At 49.3% G+C, this 24,411-nt stretch overlaps 1 pseudogene; it reads left to right on the top strand.

The window, feature by feature from the left end:
* The first annotated feature begins 5,770 nt into the window (after window positions 1-5,770).
* On the top strand, window positions 5,771-5,879 carry LOC116885972 (annotated as a pseudogene).
* Window positions 5,880-24,411: the final 18,532 nt, after the last annotated feature.

Here is a 24,411-nt window from a genome sequence, read left to right as displayed (position 1 = left end):
TCTGCCTCCCCAGTGCTTCGGACTATGGTCCTGCACCACCATGCCAAGCTGGTGTCTCCAGTTCCTATGTAACCCATTCCTAGTCCCTTGTTGCCTGGCAATGACTTATATGCATACATCCCTTCATCCAGTTACCCATCCCTGTGGACTATGGGGTTATTCAGAAAGCAGTGACAGGTGACTTTTTCACACAGCCCTGGCTTCTGAAACTGCCTGCTTCACCAACCAACCTACCAATGGCTTACAACCCTAGGACATCCATCTCACCAAACTCTGACTCTGACTCTTACACTTGGGGAACTGTGCCCCATTCTTCCTACCCCTGAGGTGGCAAGGAATCCTGTGGCTTCCACTGAGTTCTGTGGAACTCATGTCCACATCCATCACCTGCCTCCACATCACCGGTTTCCATAGAGACAGGCCGTGTGATCCCTGCCCTTCCCACCTATTCTCCAGGTCTGGGTCTCTACAACAGGAAGACCTGGATTAAGTGGTCTCTGTTTTGCCCACCCCCTCACCCACTGCCCACCCCTCCCCATGAGCCGCTTTGGAGGAGAAGCCACTTCAGCCCTGGGCAGTGACTCCCTTATCTGTCCCACTGGGTCAGAGCACAGCTCCGCCCCTCCCCCAGCCTGAGCCTGACAAGCTCCTTCATTCACACTCCTCCAAAGCAGTGTCCACTTTGGGAAGGGTGATGGGACCCAAGAGCAGTCACTTCCTTTGACAAATGCCAGTGCTGACAGCCGGACACTGTTTTACAAACCCTGGCCCCCACGCTGCTCCCCAGGGCAGGTGACGGGCAGAGCAGGAGGGCACTCAGAGACAAGTCATTTCCCAAGGACAGCAGGTGACATGGGAGAGAGCAGTGGGCCACAAGAGTCTGACTATGGTGTCAGTCCCTGCTGTGCCTCTCAGGCCAGGCAGACAACCTCTCTGAACTTCATCTTTCTTATCTACAAAATGGAAGTTATGGTCTTGCTGTTACCCCCGCTCAGCAGTTACAGTTCAAGCTGAGCACTGTGTTCTGTGGGTCAGGTCCTCACACTGCTTAAGGAGCCCTCTGGAGCAGGGTCACATGAGCCTGCATTTGAGGTGTCCAGAGGTATCCACAGGGGTCTGGGTCTCACCTGAAGGCTCAACCAAGGGCAGGGGGTCTGCTCCCATGCACACAGAGCACCCCTGCTCCTTGGCAACTGTTGTCTGGAAGCTGCCTATTGGGTCCTAGGCTGCTACAGCATGGCTACTTAGCCCATCGGTGTCAGCAAGATGGAAAACATGCTGGTACGTGGGTAGGGCATGCCATCAACCAGAAGCAAACCACAGGGGCTCTTCTCAGTCAAGGAGGGAGGGGTCAGTTCATGAGTGCATAACAAGGGGAGGGGACATGGGGCATCAGGGACCATCCTAGATGTTGCTTTCATTTATTCCAACTCTGCCTGCAATGAAGGAGCCTGGTTTGGGGGAGATACTTAATAGGGGAGGTACTTAGCAAGAGAGGTACTTAGTGAAGGTACTTACCAGGGTATTTAGCAAGAGAAGTACTTAGTAGGGGAGTACTTAGCAAGAGAGGTACTTAGTAGGGGGTACTTAGCAAGAGAGGTACTTAGTAGGAGTACTTAGGAGAACTTAGTACTTAGCAAGAGAGGTACTTAGCAGGGAAAGTACTTAGCAGGAGAAGTGCTTCATGCTAAGCCTGTGCAGGTGGCCTTTAATCCTCTTCCTGTTTTCAGGGCCCATCAGGAAACAGGGTGTACCTGTGTGGTTAACCAGAGAGCATCATGAACACCCCCCGCCCCAGTGACACTGACTTCTAGCAGAGATCTGGACAGTATACCTCAGTTTCTAGTTCAAAAGGTCAAGATGAGCCTCACATACAGGGCATGTGAAGAATCTTTACCTACTGTGTGCACGCCCCACAGGCCTCGCAGTCAGGGCATCTTACTGTGTGCACGTCCCACAGAGTGGCAGGAACAGAGCAAGACCCCGTGCACCTGATGAATTTGCTGTCAGGTTTGTTTTTGGTTCTGTTCTGTTCAGTTTTAACAAAAGCCACTAAATACCCAATTCAAGACTTCCTTGTAAGGACCTGCTCTTAGAAATAGAACATAGTCAAGTCAGGGCTGGGGGTGTCATTCTGTTGGTAGAGCATCTTCTTTCCATGCTCGGAGCCCTGGGTACCATCTGCAGCATCACATAAGTCAAGCATGGGCACATACTCCTGGGAGGTGAAGACTCAGAAGTTCAGAAGTTCAAGGTCATCTTGAGCTACATAGTTGGTTCACTGCCAGCCTGGGCTACCTGAAATGCTCATTGTCTTGAAAACCATAGAAAAGAAAATAGTGGGGTTTGTTCATTCAGACGTTTGCTCAGCCTTATCCCGGGCATCAGGGGATGGTAGGATGGTGACATTGACGAATAGGGGATGGGAACATGGAGGGCAGGTAAGGGAGGTTGGGGGATGGTGGAGTGGTGAGGTGAAGGGATGGGGGTGGGGATGAGAGATGGGGAGGATGGGATGGGGAGAGGAGGGATGGGAATGAGGGATGGGAAGGGTGGGATGAGAGGAACGGGGATGAGGGATGGGAAGGGTGGGGAGAGGAGGGATGGGGATGAGGGATGGGGAGGATGGGATGAAGAGGGATGGGGATGAGGGATGGAAAGGATAGGGAGAAGAGGGATGGGGTGGGGATGGAAAGGATGGGGAGAGGAGGGATGGGGATGAGGGATGGGAAGGGTGGGGAGAGAAGGGATGGGGATGAGGGATGGGGAGGATGGGATGAAGAGGGATGGGAATGAGGGATGGAAAGGATAGGGAGAAGAGGGATGGGGGTGCGGGATGGGAAGGATGGGGAGAGGAGGGATGGGGATGAGGGATGGAAAGGATGGGGAGAGGAGGGATGGGGAGAGGGATGGGGAGGATGGGATGAAGAGGGATGGGAATGAGGGATGGAAAGGATAGGGAGAAGAGGGATGGGGGTGCGGGATGGGAAGGATGGGGAGAGGAGGGATGGGGATGAGGGATGGGAAGGGTGGAATGAAGATATGGGGAGTTGAAGGAAGAATGGACAGGGCAATGGAAGGATGAAGGGGTGGATGGGGATGTGGGAGATTTGGGGGTTTGGTGGGGGAAGGAGGTTCTGGGGAGATGAAGATATAAAGGATGAGGTAAGTGTGAGTTATGTGGGGGTGGGGCATTCGAGAATGGGGGATCAGAGGGGATCTGAGATTGGGGATGAGGAGATGGGGGATAAAGGCTTGGGTGAAGGAGTGGGGGTAAGAACGGGGACTGGGGATATGAATGGATTGGAAGGATGGTTAGCAGAGAGGTTGGGGAAATAAGGGTGATGGTGAAGCGCTTTTCTCACACCTCAGATGTGGATCACTTGGTCAAAGGGACATCTGCCTTTGCTACAGGGGCAGCGTTTCCTCCTTTCTCTCCTTAAACTTCTAGAACTGTAAGTTGCAAGGGGAGAAGGGACCAAGCACCCTTTAATAAATTGTTCACTTATATCTTGGGGATTTCCCCCCTTATCTTCCTCCTCTGAGACAGGGTCTCATGTAGCCCAGGCTGACCCTGAACTTGCTAGGTAGCCAAAAATGACCCCAAAATTCTTGACCCTCTTGCCTCCTCCTCCCCAGTGCTGGGATTCGAAGTGCACATCCCCAAGAGCTCTGCCCACTGAGCTCACCCCAGGCCCTTGAGGGCTTTGGTTTTTTTCAATGACGCATTCATTACCAATGACTTCAAGAAAGTATTCCCCAACATCCACTAAGATCTTCCATCAAGACGAACAGTGCAGAGCGAGCTGAGGGGTATCAGGTTGTCCTGTGGTGTCCCCACAAGTTCTTGTACAAGTCCCCAGTGGTGGCAAGGACCTTGTCAGAGGTATCAGGAGTCCTTGGGGTTGGAAATCAGAACACCAGCTAGACAGAATCTCAAATGTGGCTTCTCAAACTATGGCCCAGCGGAGCGGCAGCTGAAGCTGGTTAGAAATGCAGAATCCCAGGTTCCACTAGACCCACCTGAATCCCTCCTCGCAGCCGGACGAGACTCCCAAACACACCTACGCTGTGCAGTCTTAGGACCCCATGTGCCTGGGTGCAGACAGGGGGACAGCTATTCTGAGCAGGGTGATGCCATCTTGTCCTTAAGGCACATGACTGGCTCTCCAACCTCTCTTCAAACTCGGAGGATGGTTAGGAAGTGGTTTTGGAAGGCATGGAGGGGCACAGGAGTGGCAGCAGGTGGCTAAGGATGAGTGGGTGGGCTGGGAGAGGTGGGCGAGTGGTGGCCCGCGTCGCCATGGCTGACGGATGAGCAGGCAGGCCTCAGGGAAGATGGATGAGCGTGGAGACGGAGTGATGGATGGGCTGGGGGCAGTGAGAACTGCTGGACAGCTGCAAGGAGCTAGCACACAAGACGCCGCGCTGTGGGTGGCAGTGAAGCTGGACAGCCATGTGCAAGGAGGAGGCCTGGACATGCCCCTCCTTCCCTCTTCTAGGAAAACAAGTTCAGCAGCCTCAAGTACATTAACATGGTCGAACAGCCATCGCCTCCCGCCTCCAGAGCTCTGCTTGTCATCTGCTAACCGCTGGTCCGCCTTCGTCCACTGGTCCACTTTCTCTCTCTGGACTTGCCTACTCAAGGTGCCTCCTACATGAGGACCTGTGTGGTTTAGCCTCCTCGGGTTTCTTCCCTATATCCGTAGCTCCTTCCTGGAGTAGTGTGGGTAAAATCTCACCCCTCATGTGTACTAGAAGGATGGTGGTGATGGGGAGACAGCTCACCCAGTGCCTCCCACCCAGGATACCAATGGATGATGAATCAGGAGGGCGTTTTGGTCTTCTGTGGAACATTCTAGCCTATGTGCCTCCAACCTTTTCCTTGTCCATTGGTGGGCTGAAAAGGAGAGAACCTGGTTGGAGAAGAAAGGAAGGGAACTGAGAGGAACACATGGGGTTGATGGTACCCATCTCTGAGGCTGAGAGGCAGGGTGCATGCAGAATGAGTGGTTCTGGCCCCTGGGTCTCTAGAGGGTGGAGTTATCAGAAGGATGTTTGGAACCTCAAAGTCGGAAAAGCAAAAAGAGGTCTGGGGATGTAGCTCAGCGGTAGAACACTTACCTAGTGTGTGCAGGACCGTGGGTTCAATCCCTAGGACCACCAAAGTATATAAGGACGTGTAAATATTACATTCAAATCTGTGTGTCACTTTACACACCAGACACATGTCTCCCAGGAGGCCCAGGAACTGTTCCCTACAGAGACAGAGAGCCACCCCGCACACGCTCCAAGATCAATGATCAGGAAGATGTCTATATGAGGTGTCCCCAAAGGGACCATACAAGGAAGGGGCTAAGCGGGTAACTGATGGATTAGCCCAGCCTGTGCACCAAGCCGCCTTTCCTGAGGCCACTAACGTGTTTTAAATGACACAGACAAAATGATGGGTTTTCAAGAATATCTTTGAAGGCTGGTTGTGCTGGTGCAGACCTTTGATCTCCGTGCTCAGGAGCCAGAGGCAGTGAGTTCAAGGATAGCCTGGTCTACAGAGTGAGGTCCAAGCCAGATTTATATACTTACATGTAGTGTGTAGGAAGGCATGGGAAAGTGCATGGATAAACTGAGTATTCCTGGCGATTGTCCCTAAGGAACGTGGATAACTCAAGTGTTCCTTGTGGATTGATTGTCCCTAAGAAATGCCAAGGGAGACTGACTTTATTAGTTTTGTATGTCGGATCACACAAATGTATAATAGAAATACTTTCGTCTCTACGGCCATACCACCCTGAACGCGCCCGATCTCGGAAGCTAAGCAGGGTCGGGCCTGGTTAGTACTTGGATGGGAGACCGCCTGGGAATACCGGATGCTGTAGGCTTTAAAAAAAAAAAGAAAGAAAGAAAGAAATACTTTCATATGATTATATGAACACAAAGTCATCTTTTTCTCCCTCAATCCACCTGTGAGAGTGTCTCTGATCTCTCCTTCCATCTCCGTTGGGAACCAAAGGTGACCTTGGAGAGTAGGTGCCCTCTCTACGCACCTCTTCAGCCAGGTGATCGTTCTGACATCCTAAAGACGGACGCAGTCATTGCCGGTAACCAAGCGGAGAAACTGAGGCACAGCAGTGGGAGGCCTCGTGGACAGGAAGGAGTGGCCGGATGTGCATCCGCTGGAGCAGTCAGCGTGGAGGTGAACAAGAAGCTCATTGTTGCTCCTGTGCCTGGAAGCCCGTGATTCGCGCACTGCTGGCGCTAACCAGATAGGGAAAGTTGAGGCAGTAGAAGTTGAGGACGCTGTGGGGGGCAACCCAGCCTGTCCGGTGGTGTTATTGATAACTCTTTTTTTTTTTTTTTTTTTTTTTTTTTTTTTTTTGGAGCTGGGGACCAACCCAGGGCCTTGCGCTTCCTAGGCAACCACCACTGATAAATCCCCAACCCCTTTTAAATTATGGAATAAATGCGATTCATGTAATCAAATCTCTTTCTTTTTTTTTTTCTCTTTTTCCGGGCTGGGATCGAGGACCTTGCGCTGGGGGAGCAAACCCCAACCCCAATTTAGCCTGTGGGGGGTGTTAGGACCTTGATTAGGCTCCACTTAAATTGATAACTCTTAAGGACAATTTCTGGAGGTTGAAGGGCCAGGGCAAGGACCACCGGGACCCTCAGGCTCCTGGTGCATGCTGGAAAGCCTATCGTTCTACCACTGAGACGCGGACTTCCTTTTCTGCGGGGTGCATACAAGTTGTCACTTCCCTCCTCTGCTGCTCGATGACTGCAAAATAAAGATGTCTCCACACAAACCCTTCCAGGCCTTCCTACCACCTTAGAGTTTCCCCTGGAAGCACAAAGAGCCCGCGATGAACCTGGTGTGTTACTAAGACGGTGCCAAGACACAGGTGAGGAAGAGGGTGAAATATCGTGGCCAGGATCAAGTTCAGCGAGGGGATGCCTTCAGAAATACCCATGGAGCTGGAGCAGCTCTGGGGTCTGAACCGTCTGGGCTCCTGGAGTCCCCACTTCTGGAACACTGCCTCGAAGAGAGCACCGAGCCCAATTACCCCCCTCCTTCTGAGGCACTCCAGATCTCCCCCTATATACACAATCTCCCAGGGAGCCAGGTTCAGGCCACTGGGAGCCCAGAAGTCGAGATGCCAGGGCTCGGACGCTGACAGGATAACAAGAAACTGACCCTTTTCCTGCTTTCTAGATCCCTCTTCCTACCCAAAGCCTCACTGTGCCTCACCCTGCCCCACAACCCCCATGCCTCGTCCTGCCTCAGGTGTCCCTATATGCCTTCAGCCTCCCTCTTTGTGAAATGAGATAAGAATCAGCTAGAAAACTATAGTCCTGTTCCCAAAAGAGCAAAGAACCTTTTCTTGTGATCCCGGGGCTTACGGGAAACTTAAGAATGAAACACAGGAGAAATGGACCTTTCACAGAACAGCCTAGGGTCTCTTTGGGAAGCTATGTGGTAAATCTAAAATCCCCAAGTTGAGTGGCCTTTTTGGCCCACTTCTGGAGCCCCTCCCTAGAAAAGTAACAATCAGGCCTCTGAGAACATGAATGGGGGTGTTGGTGGTAGCACCCTTCTTACATCAAACTGGACACGACCCCCTGACCTTCTATAGAGAAATGACAGAGTAATAGGCACCTGGCCAGAGAGAGAAATAGCATGCAACTATTTAAAAGGTTAAGGTTGGCACACCAATTCTTTTTTTAACTTGAAGGCATGTCCAAGACATGAATGAAGTGATGATGTGGATTGGGTTTTGCAGAAGGAAGCCAAGGCTGGGCGAGTTTGTGTAAGCACTGAAAAGGGCAGGAGGCTCACATACGGCTAGGATCGACTGGCAAGATGTCACAACTTTCTGAAGTTTCTCAAAGAGATACACCTGCTGGTGTTCAAAACCACAAGCCAAGTATTAAGGGGATGTCAAGAGGGCTAAATGGGTAAAGGAGCTTGCCACCAAGCAAGACAGCTTGAGTTCAGTCCCTGGGATCCACGCGGTATCCAACCAATCATGTTGTTCTTTGACCTTGACATGAGCACTGTTTCAAACATGCACACACACACACACACACACACACACGCATAAATGCATCTAATTTTTTAAAAATAAGCATCAAAATTAAAACCCTGGCCTGGGAAGATGACTCCATTAGGAAGATGCTTGTCATGCAAGCATGAGACCCCAGGTTCAGATCCCTAGCCCCGGAGAAAAGGGTTGGGCACGGTCCTGTGGATTTACAATGCTAGTGCTGGGCTGATCCCTGCAGCTCTATTGGCCAGCTGTCTAGCTAGGTCAGCAAGCCTCAGACTCCAGTGGGAGAACTTGCCTCTAACATTTGCACAGAGCCAGACATGGTGGTGCATCCCTTCAGTCACTCAGAATACTGAGGCAGGAGGATATCTGTGAGTTTGAAGCCAGATGGGTCTTATGTAGATAAGACTAAAAGAATGGTATATGTATGTGTAAAAATACACACACACACATGCACACACACATATATATACATATATATTTATATATACATATATATGTATGTATATATATATATTTAGAGAGAGAGAGAGAGAGAGAACAGAAAGGATATATTCTCACTATGTATATATGGCCCAAATTTTTGCTTAAAATTGGGGAAAAGAAGAGGGGGACCTCTAGTATAATATTAGTCACAAATGCTTCAGTAAAATGTTGGGTGGCTATATTTTAGCAAGATCAGATCTAAGACAGCCATGGCAGCTAGGATTCAGTGGTGAGATCCTGTCCCAAACAAACAGATTTCACGTGTGGTTTCTAAGGAACATAACCCAAGATTGATTTCTGCCCTTCCATGTAGATACATGTACGCACATGCACACCTAAAATAAAAGTTTCTAAAATAAAGACCTTTATGAGCTGGCAAAATGGAACCAGAACAGGGAGGGGCCACCATTGGCCCCAGCACCCTTCTCCCCTCTCTTCAACCCCTGCCCCCACTCAAATGGACATTGTAAGTCGTCTTTTCTTCCTGCCCTGCTCCCCGGCCATCTCCAACCATCTCCCTGGTATATCTCATGCTGACATACACCATGCTGCCAGTCATCCAGTTCCCAGCAGGCCTGCTGCCCCAGCCCTGACCCCGGCCCTCTGAGAGGTTGAAAGGGCACCACGAGATAACCTAACTCCAGCTCTCCCACAGGAAATCAGAGAGGAGAGAACCCTCCACCCCCAGCTGCCTAGTTAGGGTCTTCAGAGCCTCCCATGATAAGAGCAGCTGTGTCCTAAATGTTCCATAAGCGCCAGTCTCAGCGCTGAGCCCTGTCCTGGGTGACCACACCCTGCTTGCTAGCGGGGGCTCAGAAAGGAGAGACGGGACTAAAGGAAGAGACCTCGGGACCTTGCCTGGCTCACGTGTGGAAATAAAGTGATCATGGTTCCTTCTACCTGAGGCCAGAGAGAACTGGGGCGGGAGCGGGGGTCCCTGAGGTCTCTTACATAACCCGTATATGTTCTATATTCTTGTATCCAAGCTGGGAACGTGGCCAGTGTTTGTGAAGCGCTTGCCCTTGCTGGTAATTCATCTTTAGACTGATAGGAAAGAGCCCGGCTGATGAACTTGGAGAGATCCTGCTTAATCTACTCCAAGAATAGCAAGGAAGCATCCCGAGATGGCCACGTGACGTGGGTGGAGAGCCTGGACCCCCACCCCCACCCCCGGCAGAGTTGGCGTCCCTTAGGAATCGCTAAGATGCATTCTCCGCCAAAGGGACCAGAGCTGGTGTGGGCTATGAGGAGTTTGGGGAGCATGGAACTGGGTTGTGTTGCTACAGTTTGTTCTTAGAGGACCTACTGGGTCTAAAGAAAGATGTCTCTTCTCACCTGTCAAGTGGGCTTGGCCTAATTTATCTTCTGCTTTTTTTCCCCCATGTAAAATAGGAGCATTTGCCTAGTGTCATATTGATAAAAATAAATGTGAGTTGTTTAAGAGGTAAAATTCAATCAACTGACATTATCTCCTGGGTTCTTCACATGGGTAATTTCTTTTAACCGCCCCCTACCGTCCCATGAACGACGCCATTATAAACTCCACTGTTCGAAAAGGAAGGCTCAGAAGCACCGTGGTCAGCATCTTTCAGGGGCGTTGCCATAGAGATGAGATGATTCCATCCCAGTTCTCGGATGGGAAAACGAAGGCACAGAGAAACCAAGTCCCGTATCAAAGATGTCAGAGAGAGAGTAAGGAGACAGCGCTAGAATGCAAACGGGTCCTCATCAGGGTCTGTGCCAAGGCAGCTTGCTTCCGCTTGAAGAGCGCGGGCGCCCCCTTGTGGCAAAATGTCACATCGCTTGATGGCAATTTAGACTTAGAAAAGAGGAGTTGCAGAAGGAGAGGGGAGGTTGGCAGGGAGGATCTTCCAAAGTCAGTGGTTACATTGTCACCAAGCCAACCTGACTCTGAAGGTCCTAAGGGGAGAAAAAACACTTCGTCTCTGTAACCATGGGAGATTTCTGACATAAAAAAGCAGAAAGCGGTTTCCTAGAAAAATGGGACTCAGATTCTCACTTAAGACCAGGAGAAAAGAGAAAGGATAATATTAGTCACAAACGCTTTAGTATGCATGTCTATAGCAAAACCAGATCTAGGATGACTGAAATATGCTGAGAACCCAGGCCGAGGAGAGACTATGATGAAGGTCAAGGGATCCCAGCTGTGGTCTTAACATTTCACCTCCCAAGTTTGTGGAGAAATTCTAAGCCCTGAGGTGAGAGTCTTGAGTGGCAGGGCCACTCAAGTGGGGAGGTGGTGGGCCAGGAAGGTGCCCCCCTGAACTAGGTGGAATCCTCTGATTCAGGAAGCTATCCCTGAGCAGAGAATTCCCCCTCAACCCCAGCAATCACTAAATCTATCAGAATATTGACCCTAGACCTTCTTGAGACCTATACACATTTATAAAGTCCAAACTTCTAACTTCCAAGCTAGAAGTCCCAGCAGACAGTGGGGAAGCTGGCCACCCACCGGCCAGCCGCAGGAGGATGCTGACCATGTAGTCTCTCCTCAGCCCTAGGTGTGTGCTGGGTTCTCTGCCTGAATCCTCACCAGCATGTTTCACAGTTAATCTGAGCGAAGTGATGATTGCATCCGTTTCTACGTGTGCCTAAGAATTCCTCGTATTCTGTCCACTTTGCCTACCCAGCGGCTTCTCCTCTATCCCCGCCCAAGTCCTGCCCTCAGCATCCTCTACTTTCCCCTACCAGCTTCAGCTCCATTGGCACCACCTCCAAGAAGCCCTCCAGCTCCCTTCCTAACCCCCTGGAATTGTTCCCATCCCCACCCCTGGTCCTGTCTCTTTTAGGTTCAGAACCCCCATTCTGCAATATGGCGTCAGACCACTGACCTGAATACTGTGTCCCGGAGATGTCCAAAGGTGTGTCCAACCCATCTCAGGGCTCTTCTCCGCACCCCCCACTCAATCCTCAGTCCCATCTGTAGAAAGGATGAAGCCCCAGTCTCTCCCCTCTCTGCTGCGGGTAAGTGCACAGTCTTCTGCACAACCCTCTGGGAGCTTCGAGGAAATGCTTTTCATTTTGGTCCTTGACTGGTGCACGAGATGGAGCCTGCTTGATCCGATTGCTGGAATCCTGGTTCAGAGCAGGGTGGTGGTCATTGAAGTCAGGGGCGTTACGTCATCAGGAGGTGCCGCAGTCATGGCCGCTGGTTGGAGATGCTCCAGTCCTGGCCGATGGCTGTCACATGTTCTGTATACATCAATGGCTCCAAGCTAGGCTCATGTGGACATTCGTCCCTGCTGATTTGTAAGGACTAAGCAGATACCCGAGCCAAACAACCACCCTTATAGACACACCATACATCCTGAGACTACCTCCCAAGTAAGGGTAGCCACCCCAGCCACTGTCTCTGAAACAGCTTCTAGGGAGACCAGCTCCAGATGCCTCCAAACCTCAGGTTCCAGTCGTTATTCTCCAGAACAAACTCTCACTACACAGCCCAAGCTGACCTGGAATATGCTTTGTAGCCCAGGCTAGACTTGAACTCTCAATTCTGCCGCCTCAGCCTCCCAAGGACTGAGGTCAAGGTGTGAACCTTTGGTCCGTGCCTGAGTAGGACTTATGCTGTTGTTGCATGAGGTGATGGGCTGGGCAGGGCTCTGCCAGGAGGATGCTGATGGGGGGGGGAGGTGTGGGAAGAAAAGGTTCCTAGGTTGTTTGTGAACTTTTTTCTTTCCCCCTAGAACAGATGGTGGCCTCCTTGGCTCTTGTCCCTTTGAAAACGAGTAAGCTGCTTGTCATTCTATCCATTGTAGGCTGCCTGGGTCCCCTGGGGGTGAAGACCCGGAATCTGTGTGCTTCTGGTTTCTCCTCACTGAACCTGGCTCTCGTGTGCTGGATCCAATCCGAAAGGGTGTGAGCGTAATCGATGTAGGAACCCAGGATGGGGGGGGGGGTTCAACTGCAATATTCAAAAAAAAAAAACAAAAACAAAAACAAAAAAGTCATCTCTAAAAGTTAAGACCAGAGTGCGGGTGAGCTGCTGGTTCTAGGGTTCAGAGCCCTTGCTGCTCTTGCAGAGGACTGGAGTTCAGTCCTGGGCTCCTACCTTCCTGTGGCCCCTGTGCCAGGGGACCTGACGCCCTCTACTGGCCTCAGAAGGCACCTGCACACACATACATGCAGACGTTTGATTGATTGATTGATCGATTGATTGATTGATTTGTTTGGTAAAGTTAAGAACAGAACACTGTATCGTTCCTGAATATCTTTAAGCCTGGAGCAAAAAGAAAAGTTAGCCACTACCAGCTTGCCCCTGTTTGAGCAGTCCTTGGCCTGGGCGCACCTCCTCTGACCGTCAGATCATTTTATAGAGTGTTTATTTGGGAAAGGAACAAAATAGGCTTTTTGACAAACCATCATCGAATGCTTCCAAGAAAACCCAGAGCCCTGCTGCAGAGAGGATGTGGAGTTTGCCTTTCCCGAGTGGAAGCCAACAGAAGCCCAGGCAGGCTGGTCATCTCTGGGCAGAGCTAGCCCAGCCAGGGCAGGGGAGGCCATCTTGCAGAGGCGCCAAGGGACCACCCTGGGCAAGGCTGTCCTCCAGGTCTCACAAGCGACTCATTGTCCTCCAGACAGCCAGGCTCTGGGCTGGGGAGGAAAGGTGGAGATTGTGTGCGTTGGCAGAGTCAGTGGGGAGGGTCCGGGGATAATCCTGCTGTAAAGGGATGTTTGAGCTCCAGTCCTGACGAAGAAGAAAGCCAGGGTTGGTGTCCAGGCGGGGAGGCCCCTGGTAAATTGGAAGCGTGGAGGCGTCCGTGTGGAAGCCTCTGTTTTGAAAGAGATTAGGAGATAGGAAGAGGGGAAATGGGAGGGAATGGAAGCCAAGACCTCGTGTTTCCATAAGCGACCTGACAGATGCTGGGCGGCTGGCGTGTTATGGTAACTCACGAGCCTAGAAAGCCCAGCACTCAGCCAGTGTCTCCCCCTCTTTAAGGCTCAGAGATGCTGCCACCCAGTCACCACTGTTTGATGCCATTAGGAGGAAAATTGTCATGCTTGCTTCAGCCAGTCCTTCATCACAGGACAGGCTTGTCACTCGCTAACCTTCTATAGCCTCACGCATGTGGTCCACAAACACGACCACAGCTAACATCCCTGTCCCTGAATCCCTGGATTCTGGCCACACCCCTTACCTGAGAGCTGTGCACTGCACGCACCTCATGATCTTCCCTGGCCAGCTAGCACTGGCTCACTCAAGCTACTCACCCTCTCAGAGGGCTCTCAGAACCTGCTGTGACGCAGCATGTCCTTGACAGAGGACACGGACATCAGCCACTCTCCAGGGACACATTTGTTTACACACTAAAGGAGCAGCACAGAGGTCAAAGATCTGTTGTTTTATGATGCCAGGACAGTACCAAAAGCCAACAGAGCCAGAAAGGATCATCCTAGTTCAGTGGCATAGCCTTTCCCAGTCTCTAGGACCACTGATGAGAATGACTAGTTTTGTGTGTGTGTGTGTGTGTGTGTGTATCTAAAATATACATATATGTATATATCATATACATATACATCATATATACATACATCATTCACATATACATCATACATATACATATGTATCATATACATATGCATCATATACATATACATCATACATATACATATATCATATACATATATACCATATACATATACACCATATACATATACATCATATACATATACATAATACATATACACCATATACATATACACCATATACATATACATCATATACATATTCATATATCGTATACATCATATGTAAAAATATATATCATATACATATATCATATATACATACATCATACACATATACATCATACATATACATATATAGCATATACATGTACATCATATACATATACACCATGCACTATATGTATCACATACATATCATATATATACATCATATACATATACATGTATATCATATACATATACACCATAAACATATATACCATATGCATATACATCATATACATATACACCATAAACATATATACCATATGCATATACATCATATACATATACACCATAAACATATATACCATATGCATATACATCATATACATATATACCATGCACATATACATCATATACTTCATATACATATACATCATATACATTATATATATACCCAATACTTTACTCTTCCCCCTTGAACCATGTAATCAGCTAGAACCAGGGCCACAGGAAAACAGCCCAAGCCCAGGATATCAGAGAAGACCATTTGGGGTACCCCAGAAGGCACTAACCACCTGCCTCATGTAAGACTGCAGAATCAGGAATCCTCTCAGGGCATCTTGGAGAGTGACTCTTGAGGATGAGTGCCAAGCGAGAGCAGCAGGCAGTGAGGGAAGACATAGGATGATGCTCTCAGGGGAGTCTCAGCAAAGCCCCACTTTCACCTGGTGCTATATAGCACCCTGAAGATCACTGTAGCTACAAACTGGCCTCAGCTCTCCAGAGGCCCAGGGGCTGGTCTTTGTACTCCCAGTCAATGGTGGCTGAGGCTCACCCAGAGAGAGCACCGCTGGTTTGTGCACTGGCTGGCAGAGCTGTGCCAGCTACAAGCAGACCTCTGAAGTCGTCTGCAGATGCAGCCCCAAGAAGAGGAAGCACTCAGAGGTGAGGCTGCATGAAAGAGTGGGGAAGGAAAGAGAATCCAGGTGGGACACTGACCTAGAGAACCGCCCCCAAAAAAACTTAAGATGACTAGCCCCCAAGGCTTTCCCTACTGCTGTTGCCTGTCTATAGGTACGCCTGTCCTTCCTGGGAGGCAGCAGAAGGGGAAGGGGAGGTTGAGTCCCTATTGTGAGTCAGGAGCTGCAGTGAGACTCTGGTGACCATTCACACCAGATCCTAGCCAACAACCCATGTTCCTCCCGCCTGTTCCTTCATGAAAAGTCATAGACCTGACCTGTGCATCGAGGTCATAGCAAAGCCCCCGGTCTGTGTGAGCTCAGAAACTGCTCTTGGGTTCTTCAGGACGTTCACTAGCTCCAGGGCATCCTTACATCATGGATTGAGGCTCTCTAGGAGCTTCCAAATATGCCTGAGGCTGAGGACCAGTAGGTAGAATGTTTGCCTGGGTCCCATCTCCAGGACCACATACACCAGGTGTGGTAGCACACTCTTGTCATCTTAGAGATAGAAGGACCAGACTTTCAAGGTCACCCTCAGTTAATGTAGTGAGTTTGGAGACAGCCCAGCCTACATGGAACCAAAAGCAAGCCCAAAGACTAGAATTTTACAGCTGGAGAGATGCTCGGTAGTTAATAGTTGTACTGGCTGGTTTTGTGTGTCAACTTGATGCAAGCTACAGTCACCAGAGAGGATGAAGCCTCCCTTGAGGAAATGCCTCCATGAAATGCAGTTAGCTTTAAGGCATTTTCTCAATTGGTGATCAATGGTGGAGGGCACAGCCCACAGTGGGTGGAGCCATCCCTGGGCTGGTGTCCTGGGTTCTATAAGCAAGCAGGCTGAGCAAGCCATGAGGAGCGAGCCAATAAGCAGCCCCCCTCTATGCCCTCTGCATCAGTTCCTGCTTCTGGGTTCCTGCCCTGCTTGAGTTCCTGTCCGGACTTCCTTTGGTGATGAACAGCAATGTGGAAGGGTAAGCTGAATAAACTCCTTCCTCCCCAACTTGCTATCTGGTCACAGTGCTTCACTGCTGCAAAAGAAACCCTAACTAAAGAATAGTACTGGTACCTGTTCTTCCAGAGAACCCAGGTTCAATTCCCAGCACCCTCATGGCACTCACAAATATCTGTGACTCCAGGTCAAGGGATCTGACACCCTCTTCTGGCTTCCAAGAGCACCAGGCACACACATAGTATATATGCAGACAAAAAATAACACCCACATGTAAAAATAAATAACTTTTTAAATTAAAAAATATTAAGGGCTAGAGTTTTCATCTGCAGAATTGCCACATTTGTTGAAGGGGACGTTGGCTAGCTGGAAGTATTCTTTAAAAAATTCCAGATTAGGTGGCTTAAATGAAATAAATGATTGTCGTGTGGTTCAAGTATGTGCGAGTTTGATTTTGAAATGTCCTCAATAGGCTCCCGTATTTGAATACCTGGTTCCGCCCCCAGCAGGTGGCGCTGTTTGAACAGTTTACAGACCTTTGCGATTGAAGTTGACAGAATGGTTGCTGGAGTTCCCCTTTGGGGATTTTATCCTTGTCCTGCTTCCAAGCAGAGCCCTGCTTCCATATGCACCCTCATCCTGGTCCATCAAGATTTGAACAAGCTACATTACAAGTTCCTGCCATCAAGAACAGATCCACCCCAGCCACCATGCCTTAGCATCCATGCCTTCTCTACCATGCTGGACCAACATAACTGAACCTGCGGCCAAAAGTCCTTCCTCCCTTGTTGTTCCTGCCACATTTTGCCACAGACACAGGGAGTTTGGAGCTTCCTGAGAGTGAGGCACTAACATCACATCAGGGGCTCAAGGACGTGAGTGGATCATTCCTGGGTCACCAAGCAGCTCAATTTCCAGAGCCCTGGGGAGTCCTCTGCACCATGGTCACCTGGATAGCGCTGGCCACCTCTGCGTGATTACACGGTTTCTATTAGGACAGAGCTGGTGAGGCAAGGCACCTGCCTCCTAGGGTCACCAGGGTGAATGTGGTTTATAGCTGAACAGTGATTGGTGGGAAGATGGAGAGAAGTCTAAGAGAATAAAATGTTCTTCGTCTGGGTGCTGGTGCCACAGGTGAGTCTGCAGAGCGCTGATGTGAGCACTCTCACCAACAAACCTCACACTTTAATAAGCCTGAGACTGGGGGATGACTGCCTCACATGCATAAGGACATGCACACACATAAAGAAAGCTGGGCGTGGGGCTGGAGGGATGGCTGAGAGGTTAAGAGCACTGACTGCTCTTCCAGAGGTCCCGAGTTCAAATCCCAGAAACCACATGGTGGCTCACAACCATCTGTAATGAGATCTGATACCCTATTCTTGTGTGTCTGAAGATAGCTACAGTGTACTTAAAATAAATAAATAAAAAAAAGAAAGAAAGAAAGCTGGGCGTGCTGACACATGCCTGTAATCTCAGCACTAGAGACAGACAGACAGTCCTAGCACACATGTCAGGTGGTCACACGGTGTGTAACTCACACTCCAGAAGACCTGACACACTCTTCTGGCCTCCATGGGTACACACACTCACAGACTGTACTTATGCACATAGATACATATGAACACACACACACAACACTTTTTTTTTTTTATTTAAAAGAGGAGAGAGGAGAAAAGGCGAACAGTTCCTGATAAATATTGACCAAGATTACACACACATCTCTCTCTCTCTCTCTCTCTCTCTCTCTCTCTCTCTCTCTCTCTCTCACACACACACACACACACACACACACACACCTGTATACACTAACACATGGAGACACACACCTGTACACACACATACACTTGTGTACACATACCTGCACACATGCATACACCTACACACACCTGTATACACACATACACCGGTGTACACACACACCTGCACACATACACACACTTGTGTATGCATACCTGCACACATGCATACACCTACACACACCTGTATACACACATACATCGGTGTACACACACACCTGCATACATACACACACTTGTGTACACATACCTGCACACATGCATACACCTACACACACCTGTATATACACATATACTGGTGTACACACACACCTGCACACCTGCACACACACCTGTGCACGCACATACACCTGTATACACACACCTGCACATATACACACACTTGCACACACACCCGTAGACACACACCTGTTCTCACTCACACAGACACTCACACAGACACACACACATATTGCGCACACGAACATGCACGTGCACACACCTATACACACAGATGCACACACCTGTAACACACGTGCGTGCACACCTTACACACACGCACACCTGTATATGCACATACAAAATAAAACTCTCTGCTGCTAGTGGTGACACTGCAGACTCCTAGGTAAAGGGAACTAACACAGGATTCTTGGATGATGCTAAACACCCCAGGGTTTATTTTGGGCCCCTGGCTCCTGTGCACACTCTCCATTAGGGGCCACGGTAACAGCCTAGGTAAACTTTATCCTTGTGTGACCTTCATCAGTAGACTTCAGTTTCTCCATCTGTCTAGGGGAAAGAATTGACTGTTTTCTGTTTACGAAGTCCTGTTGTGGATCTTCACTTTACATCTGGGGGAACTGAGACCCCAAACGAGGGTTCATCCCAGCCTCTGCCAATCATTCATTCCTGGCAAGAAAATAGCAATACCTCATAGCATCAGCAGGGGGCGCTGCTCAGAGTGTGTTAGCTCATTTCCCCCACATTATTCAACCCCATTTTACAGAGAAGGAAACTGAGGGATGTGAGCTTTGAGGTCACAGAAGCAGTCTATGCTCCTAACTTTTGCTCCTTCCATCAGGCGTGGTGGTTCATTCCAGCACCCCACCCCATTTCACCCCCAGTTTCTACCCCTGCCCTCTCCTTCCCCTCCCCCACCACACATTCAGCCAGGCTGAGTCCTTGCCAAGTCTCAGCTGTCACAGCGTTCCCATCTTTGATCACCAGGCAGCCCAGATGTTGAGCTGATCAAAGGCAGCTGTTGCCTAGACCCTCCCCAGAGCGGGTGGGACAGGCACGTGACAGACGTGGAACCTGGCTGGGCGGGGCTCGGTAGGGCCTTCCCCATCCATCACTGGGTTCCTAGAAGGAGGAAGGTCACTGGTTTGAGTAGCTTAAAGGTGGCTGGCACTACATGCAAGGGTCTGACTGGAAAGGAATCATGAAACAAGAACTTAAAGAGGAACCGGGCTCCCAGGCCTTAGCTGGTGGCCATGATTCCCTCTCTGGTCCCTGGTTCCATCGGTCTTTCATTGTAGATCTTCAAGAGCTGCAATTTCTACTAATACTCAATTAAACAAAGTGAGCACTGTGCACTGGGAAGCTGAGACAGAAGATAGGAGTTCAAAGCCATCTTTGGCTACATAAGACGGAGTCTCCAATAGCGATGCATAGCGCAGTAGCAGAACATTGACCGAGTACATGCAAGGGGTGTTGATCCTTAGCACGGGAAAGGGGCTGGGCCTGGGCAGGAAGCAGAAAACACTTCTCCATCTCCTTTGCTGATTCGGTGTAGTTATGGGCATTAGAAACAGGGTTACCGGGCTGGAGAGATGGCTCCGTGGTTAAGAGCACTGACTGCTCTTCCAGAGGTCCTGAGTTCAATTCCCAGCAACCACATGGTGGCTCACAACCGTCTGTAATGGAATTCGATGCCTTCTTCTGGTGTGTCTGAAGACAGCTACTGTGTACTCATATAAATATAATAATAAGTAAATCTTTTTAAAAAGTCTTTTGAAGAAGAAAGAAAGAAACAGGGGTAGCCTTTGATAGCAAGGTGGTTTAGCAGCTAATGGGGCTTACCACCAAGCTTGAGGAATCCCGGAGTCCACAGGGTAGGAGGGATTGAACGTCAGCGGTCCTCTAGCTTCTGTGCATGAATGTGTACTAATGCTCACACAACCACAGAAGTGCATAATTAAATAAATAAACAAGCAATAACGTTTTAAAGATGTTTTTCTCTATTTGGGACAATGAATGAGTGTGTGTGTGTGTGTGTGTGTGTGTATAGTTTTGTAAGTTTTTATTTATTTTTATGAGTATGAGTGTTCTGCCCATATGTGTGGGTACCACATGTATATCTACTGCCTGAGGAAACCGGAAGAGAGACTTGGATGCCCTGGCACTGGAGTTACAGATGGTTGCAAACCTCCATGTGGGTGCTGGGAATTGAGCTCAGGTCGTCTGCAGGAGCATCCAGTGAGCCTAACCACTGAGCTATCTCCTCCAGCCTTAATATTGGTTTTATTAAAAAAAAAAAAAACTCTTAAAACTTGAGCCAAATATTTCCGTACATAGCCAGATATAACTTTCTCAAAGACTTGAATTATTTAAGTAGAGAAAGGGGGCACTGGTATTAGACCTGGTTATGAAGTGTTGTCACCCCACCCCCCAAACCTCATGTGTTAGAGGGTTGGTCCCCGGCTGCTGGCACTGTTTTGGGAGATTCAGGGAGACTTTAAGAGGTGAGTTCAAAGATCCCTGGGGATGGGTCCTTGGAGGGATCTTGTCACATTGACACATACACAGCACACATACCCATATACACACACCCACATACAATATGCACATACTACACCAGACACACATACATACATAAAGACAACACACAGGATATACACATACAACATACAGACACACACTGAGATAAAGACAGATACAGAGAGAGAGAGACAGAGAGAGAGAGAGAGAGAGAGAGAGAGAGAGAGAGTACAGATATACCCAAGCACACAGAGAGAGATACAGACATAGAGAGAGAGAGAGACACAGAGACAAATTCACAGGTAAAGAGATACAGACACAGACAGACAGACACAGACAGACAGACAAGCCAATTGACTGACAGACAGACAGGGATACAGACACAGACAGACAGACACACACACACACAAAGAGAGATACAGACACATACAGACAGACAGATAGACACACAAAGAGAGATACAGACACATATATACATATATACAGAGACAGACACAAAGAAAGATACACATACAGACACAGAGAGATATAGACACAGACAGACAGACACAGAGAGAGAGATACAGACACATACATATACACATACAGACAGACAGACAGATACAGACACAGACAGACAGGCAGGCAGACAGACAGACAGGAACCTCTCTTCCCCTCTGCCACGCCCCCTCCCTGCTTCCCCTCCAGCATAAAGCTCCTTCCTCCCCACATTCCCACTGCCACCAGCCTCTGATCACAAGCATAGTCCCAAGTGCCCAGAGATTTCAAGAGCTGTATAAACATGGACATTATTAAGTGTTAAATGAAAAGTTGGACAGTAGTGGCACATGCCTGCCATCCTGGCACTTGGCAGGAGGATCAGGAGTTAAAGGTCATCCTCAGCTATTAGAGGGAGTTCAAGGCCAGCCTGAGGTACACAGTCTCTCAAATCATCAGAGAATTAAAAATATGAGGCCGGAGGCCTAGCTCAGGAGTGTGTCCCTTGCGAAGTGTCTTCACATCCCACCCCTAGCACAGACCACCAAAAGTACACAGTCTTACAGCCAGATTACATTAAAATAAGATGCCTCACGTCCTAATTGTCCCCCTACATTTTATGTACTTCTGGTAGGCAGAAAAAGGGCACAACGGAAACGCAGCTCCACATGAGCTTATGAAGGCTGACCGCAGCAGTACTGTCACATACCGGGAGCTTTTTAAAATATACTCATTTTTATTTAAGGGGGAACGCCCACAGAGGGATCCCCCATGGAGCTGGAGTGACAGACAGTTCTGAGTCTCCCTATGTGGGTGCTTGGATCCGAAATGGGTCCTTTGTAAAGAGCAGCCAGTGCTCTTACCTGCTGAGCCATCTCTCCAGTGCCGCCACCACCACCACCACCAGGAATTGTCCCCCTCAAGGATCCACCGTGGTTCTAGGGGGATCAGGATGTGAACTACGTCACATCTTCCTTCACCCTCAACTGGAACCACAGCAAGAGCACCACACTGTTTACCCAAGTCTGCCTCAGCCACCAAGCACCAAGTTTCTCAGACGCATCAGTCAAACCAGGAGCCAGCGAGATGGCTCTCTAGGTAGAGGTGCTTTTGGTCAAGACTAAACTGAACTGGGGTCCAGATCCTGGAAGCCATGTGGTGTCAGGAGAGAGCTGGCTTCGGGCGATCTGGTGCAGAGAGGTTAACAGTACTTGTTCCACAATAATAAGGACCAGGGTTTGGATCCCTGCTCCCAGGTAGTTGACCTATGCATGCCTATAACCCCAGACTCAGGAGGGACGGAGACAGGAGGATAGCTGGGACTTGCTGGACAGATGAAATGCCCAGGTTCAAAGAGACACGGTCCGAAGGAATAGACAGTCATAGAGAAAGACATTCAAAATCACCATGTACACACACACACACACACACACACACACACACACACACACACACACACACACACACAGATGCACACTGGCATACATCTACACACAAGTAAATTACGTTGTTGTTCGTTATTTTGGGTTGTTTCTTTTTTTTTAAACAATCAGGGGGGTTGGGGATTTAGCTCAGTGGTAGAGCGCTTGCCTAGGAAGCGCAAGGCCCTGGGTCAAGGCCCTGGGTTCGGTCCCCAGCTCCAAAAAAAAGAACAAAAAAAAAAAAAAAAAAAAAAAAACAATCAGGAAGCTTGGTATGGTGGTGCATACCTTAATCCCAGCACTCAGGAGGCAGAGGCAGGTGGATCTCTGTGAGTTTGAGGCCAGCCTGGTCTACAGAGTGAGCTCCAGGACAGCCAGGGCTACACAGAGAAACCCTGTCTTGAAAACAACAAAAGCGGGAGGCCGGGAATATGGGGATTTGGGGTGGGTGGTAGGGATTTTCAATGTGTAACATGGGGCTTTGGGGCTGAAGATGTTTCTTACAGAAACACCTTCAGTCTGTCTGTCCGTCCATCTGTCTGTCTGTCTGTCTGTCTCATGCATTCTAGGCTGAATCGGGGGATGGAATCCAGGGCTTCATTCATGATATTAGGCGAGCCCTCTGCCAAATGAGCCCCAGCCCAGGATCCTCGCTCCTTTGCATTTTGGATGTGGTTTTGCTATACAACCCAGACAGGCCTGTATAGCTCATGGTCTCCCTTCCTCAGCCTCCTGAGCACTGGGATCAAAGGTCTGTGCCTCCATGCCCAGCTCATGACTCTATTTTTGTAAGCCAGGTTGTGTGCAGACCCAGAGACAACTTCCTCTCTCTCCAGCAGATGCTCGGATGTTCATCACAACTTCGGGACACCTGCTGGCTTTGTTCCTATAGCCCTGGCCAAGACCCAACATCACACAAACCCAGGAGCACTGGGAACAGAGAATCAAAGAGACCTATAGCCCCTGAGTGCCCAGTTCATCCCTCGATAGAAGCAGCCTGTCTTCAGTCTCTGTGTATTCTATTCGCCAAGACAAACAAGCAAGGCTAGGGGGGAAAAAATCTCTGACTGATAGTTTGAAACTTTCTGGTCCTAATGGCCTGTAACAGTCCTAGCTCTTGGGAAGTTGAGGCAGGGGGAATTGAGATGCAAGGATAGCCTGTTTTAAAAAGGAAAGGAAAGGAAAGGAAAGGAAAGGAAAGGAAAGGAAAGGAAAGGAAAGGAAAGAGGGACTGGCAAGATGGCTCAGTGAGCAAAGGCAATTGCACCAAGCCTGATGACCTGAGTTTGATCCGCAAGACCCGCATGGTGGCTCACAATGGCCTGTGGTAACTCTATTCCAAGGGATCTGATGCCCTCTGCTGGCCACCGTGGGCACCTACACTCATGTTCATGTGTATGTGTGCACATGTGTGTGCACGTGCACACACATTTAAAATAAGTCTTTTTTTTTTTTAAGCAGCAAGCTGACTTTCACTAGCTGTCTTCTGGTTTCCATGTGAGTGTTTAGGCACGCGCATGCTCTTGGAGGGGCAAGAGAGAAAGGAAAGGAGGCTGGGGTGTAGCTCAGTTGCTGTGGTTCCTGCCTCGCACGCACAAAGCCAAATGTGGGTCCTAGGAACACATAAACTGGGTGAGCATACCTGGAATCAATCCCAGCATTCAAGTGGTGGAGAAAGGAGGATCAAGAAGTTCAAGGATATCCTTGGCTACATAACAAGTTTGAAGTCAGCCTGGGCTACGGAAAGTTGGAAACTTGAAGTTGAAACTGGAGAATCAGGGCTGAGCAGGCATTTCCAAGGCCATGGGTGGTTCAAGGCAGGCCTGTTCTTCCCCCCCT

The sequence above is a fragment of the Rattus rattus genome, chromosome 16, assembly GCF_011064425.1.
Source record: "Rattus rattus isolate New Zealand chromosome 16, Rrattus_CSIRO_v1, whole genome shotgun sequence".
NCBI classification, from domain to species: Eukaryota; Metazoa; Chordata; class Mammalia; order Rodentia; family Muridae; genus Rattus; species Rattus rattus.
This window is presented reverse-complemented; position numbering and strand designations above follow the sequence as displayed.